Below are 4810 nucleotides of genomic sequence, written 5' to 3'. Positions count from 1 at the left end.
TGACTGGAAATTGCCTTTTCTCTTGGTACTTTTGTCAGCTAAATTTGCCTGTATACCTCATGTCAATCAAGCAAGGTGCGTATTTGTACTTCTATGCATGTCTTACGTATTGAGGGAGAAAAAGGCCCTACAAATCATTGCGTGAAGGCCTTTACTGATTATGCTGATCGTTCCAGAGGCATGCAGGACCCACTAGCCATCTGATTTTTTATGCATTTAGATAACAAAAAGTGGTGTTTCACTTGGTTTAAGCGCATCCTCACGAGTGATGACCAGGTACCACCAAGAAAATAGAGGGAATCTTTTATTTGTTTGTTTATTTGCTTCCTAGCTTTTTTGTTTTACCCGGGAAACAACGCAGAGGAGGTTCATCATGTTAAAGTAGCACCAAAGTTGGAGGTTCATCATGTTAAAGTAGCGCCAAAGTTGCGCTATGCTGTATTTTTCAATAGGATTTGCAAAAAGAAACGAAAGAAATATTTGATTGCTAGATAACAAAATATACACACCATTGCGTCATTCATCATTTCTTTACATTTTACTGGAAAGAAAAATAATGTTTAGAAGTAGAGAAAAAAACACATTTACGAATGTTGTCGGTGCATGCTACATTATCTTTTTTCCCGAAGGCAGCTCAAAAAAAGAAAGAAAAGAAAATTGATGTTTGAAAAGTTATGGGCTCATTTGGTTCGCAGGAAGTATTTTTCCTTCTAGGAATATGATTACTGGGAATTAGATTTCTAGAAAGAGAATACCTAGGAAAGTACTTTTGGCACGTTTGGTTGACCATGGGAAAGTGACAAATTTCCAAAGTGCTTATGTTTGGTTAACCATCCACTTTTCTGGGAAAGTTATGTATAATTTTTATTATGCCCTTAATACAAATTAGGTCTTTAATGCCTCTTTAATGCTTCTTTAATGCTGAAGGGTTTTTTTTGTGAAAAAATAAAAAAAGAGTGATTCCCACCTCATGGGAAAGTAACTTTCCCATGTTTCTCATGGGAAAGACTTTCCCATGAAATGTGGGAATCATATTCCTATAGAAATACAACTTTTCCATCTCTCTCCTTTGAAAACTTCAACCAAACAAGAGGCATCTCATTACTTTCCCGTTGACCACATTTTTCCCCCTTCTTTTCTTGCGAACCAAATGAGCCCTATAAGTACTACCAATACATGTTGGAAAAAAGATGAATAATGAAGATATATAACTCATCAGCAAGCAACGTTTTTTGGCAGGACTTTCATCTAGGGGGTTGAAACAATAGCTTCTTCCAAAGCCTCATCAGTATCAAAGCATCCCCAAACCCTAGTCACCTTTGATACTTCATCATCTTCACCTAGAACAACATCCACAAAAGATCTAAAAAGTATGTTGTTCCTCAATTCAATGCCATAAATAAGAGCAAGGAGCACTAGTTTATGAACAACCTCATCCAACTTTAGTTTGCATGATATTTTAAAAAAATCCATGCCTACAATTACAGGTGAGAGCAGAATCAAACATCAAACTAAAATATACATGATACATAATTTATCAAACAACGGTTTATCTATAGGAAAAAATAGAAGAGAAAATTTACTCTACAACAAAACAAACAAACTATAACAATAATATTTTTTATCAGCCTTGAACATAGAAAAATGAAAGGAAATTAATTAAACAATTAAAGCTAATACCTTTTTTTTTGTGCACTTTGTCACTAACGGGTGGAGTGATCATCCAACAAAAAAATATGTTATAGAGAAAAAATGGTAAAGAAAAATGTGGAAGAGAATTGGCAAAATACCACTCCAAAGGACAAGTAATGAGAAACAAGCATTAAAAGCATACTTATGTGGATAGTTCATAAAAAAATAGAATTAACAAAAAAATATCCTCCTCTTTCGAATCTTTTTCTTCCTCTTGGTGCGCCCCTAAAGTCCTCCCCTTTTGCTAGGGCATCCAATCAACAACCTTCTCTGGTGACGAGACAGTAGCCGTGATATGGAGACACTGGTAGTTGCAGTATCAAGGAACTCCACCACCAATTGAGAAGTTGTTGGACAATATACTCGGAGTTCAGCGTCTGTGTTAAGCAATGATCTCTAGTGGTAGCACCCCAACGCACCAACCGTGACAAAAACAGCTACCATTGTCACCGTTCTGCATCTCTTCTCGCATCTCCAGCCAACTAATGGTTAAACCAAATGAGCCGACCTCATCCCTATTCCTTGAGGCTCATCGCTATGGCTAGCCCTTTGGATTTCCATTCTACAGTAGAAATTTTTTCTCCCTCTTCCTCTTTATTATTATGTTGCCTTTTGTTTCCTTCTTCTTCTTCTCCTCCTCCTTTTCCTCCTTTCTTTGTCTTTTTTCCTTCTCCATTTCTTTCTCCTTGTCCTTCTTCTTCTTCTTCTTCTTCTTCTTCCCGAAATAAACAACAAAAAACAAAAAAAATTGTTGTCCCCTCTTCTCCTCCTCCTCCTCATTTCTTCTTCTCCTGCTTCCTGGTGACGAGACAGTAGCCGCGACATGGAGATACTGGTAGTTGCAGTATCAAGGCGCTCCACCAGCAATTGAGAAGTTGTTGGACAATATACTCGGAGTTCAGCATCTGTGTTAAGCAACGATCTCTAATGGTAGCACCCCAACGCACCAACAGTGACAAAAACAGCTACCATTGTCACCGTTCTCCATCTCTTCTTGCATCTCCAGCCAACTAATGGTCAAACCAGGTGAGCCGGCCTCATCCCTATTCCTTGAGGCTCATCGCTATGGCTAGCCCTTTGGATTTTCATTCCACAGCAGAAATTTTTTCTCCCTCTTCCTCCTTATTATTATGTTGCCTTTTGTTTCCTTCTTCTTTTTCTTCTTCTTCTTCGCCTCCTTTCTTTGTCTTTTTTTTCTTCTCCTTTTCTTTCTCCTTGTCCTTCTTCTTCTTCTTCTTCCCGAAATAAACAACAAAAAACAAAAAAAAATGTTGTCCCCTCTTCTCCTCCTCCTCCTCATTTCTTCTTCTCCTTCTTCCTGGATCTTATGCTCCATTTTTTTTTCGGATTTTTATTCTGCAGTAAGAAGAAATATAGAAAGATATATTTATTTCTTCTTCTTCTTCTTCTTCTCCTTCTCTTCCTTCCTTTTTCTTCATGTTCTCCTTCTCATTGTTCTTCTTCCTAGAAAAAACAAGGAAAAAAAATCTTTTTTCTCTCTTCTTCTTCTTCTCCTCCTCCTTCTTTCTTCTTTTTCTCCTTCTTCTTCTTTTCGGATCTTATGCACTGTTTTTTTTGGATTTTCATTCTGCAGTAAAAAAGAAACAGGAAAAATATTTTTTTTTGTTTTTTCATTCTATAGTAAAAAAAAGAGAAAAAGTTCTTCTCCTCCTCCTCCTTCCTTCTTCTCCTCCTCCTCCCTCTTCTCCTTATTCTTCTTCTTCCTCCTCCTGGAAAAAATATGATAAAAAAAATTCTCTTTTCTTCTTCTTTTTGAAACTTAATATTCAATGATGAAATCTCACTTGTTACAAATTGCAATAATATTCAAAGATGAAGTATTTTTGTCCCCAAATTTGAGCTAATGCATCATATAAAGTTTGTAGAAGATCTATTATTGAATCTTTTAGTATTGCAGATGAATCTTTTATTGATGAAATATTTTTACTTTTTTGACAAATAATGTTATCACAAAATATACCTTCTTTAATGATGAGTTTGTTTATGTCAATAGAGATTAATCTTTGATGATGGAAAATATATCATATCGTGATGAAATTTTTAATTTTTTATGACAAACCATCATCGCCAAATGTTTTAGCATTTGGTGATAAATATATTTTCACCACAATAAGCATATATTTGTTGACAAAATATTTCTAACGTCACCATGTATCTTCAATGACACATCTTTCTTGACGTGTAAAGATATATATCATGCGTTGTAAAGATTTTTTTTCTGTGACTAAAAGTTTGTTATGATGAAATTGATGGTGACAATTTTTTTGGTGAGGAATAATATTTTTTGTTGTAGTGTAATTTTGATAGTAATAGTCCGAGGAAAGGCTTGATTTTTGTTCAATACATTGGTGTGGTGAATGTTGTGCATTGATTACTTTGATGTGTTTTATTTTTATCCTGAAAAAAATTGCTATTTTTTCATTGTAGTTGGATGCTTGAAGTTCACATATAATTTTTTTATTTTTATCCTTTTAGTTAATTTTTATAGATATTTCATATTCGTCATTTATTAATATGCAATATTTGTATATATTTATTCTTTTAATTTTTATCTTATTTTATATTTTATATTTTCAATTGTCTTGTTTCACATTTTGGATATTTTATTTTAGTATCCAATTTATGTATAATTTTATCACAAAAATATTCAATTTATGTCATTTCATTTCTTATATATATTTTTGCTTTTTTAATATTGTCATATTTCTATTTTATCATTTTAATTATTTTGTCATAGTTATGCACTTGTGGGATATATGTTTTTTCCAGAGTTTTTTTTGCTTATTTTACTTTAAATTTTGTTTTATTTAATTTCCTTATTTATCAATATCTTATTAATATTTTTTTGGCTTGTCTTTTCTTCTTCTTTTTATATAAATTTTCATGCAATTAACATTTTCTTATTTTATTTTATAATAATTTATACTTTCATATTTATTATATTTATTGTGTTTTATTAAATATGTATTGAATGCTAGTAGATATCATAAGATTTAGTTACATTACTACTTTATTTTGAGATGAACTAAAGAAGTTCCATTTTATAGCTAGCGGACCCTTTGGTGATCCGATGTACCTGAAAGAGTCAGCAGGAGCC

Source organism: Phoenix dactylifera, unplaced genomic scaffold (assembly GCF_009389715.1).
Source record: "Phoenix dactylifera cultivar Barhee BC4 unplaced genomic scaffold, palm_55x_up_171113_PBpolish2nd_filt_p 001013F, whole genome shotgun sequence".
Lineage (NCBI taxonomy): Eukaryota > Viridiplantae > Streptophyta > Magnoliopsida > Arecales > Arecaceae > Phoenix > Phoenix dactylifera.
This window is presented reverse-complemented; position numbering follows the sequence as displayed.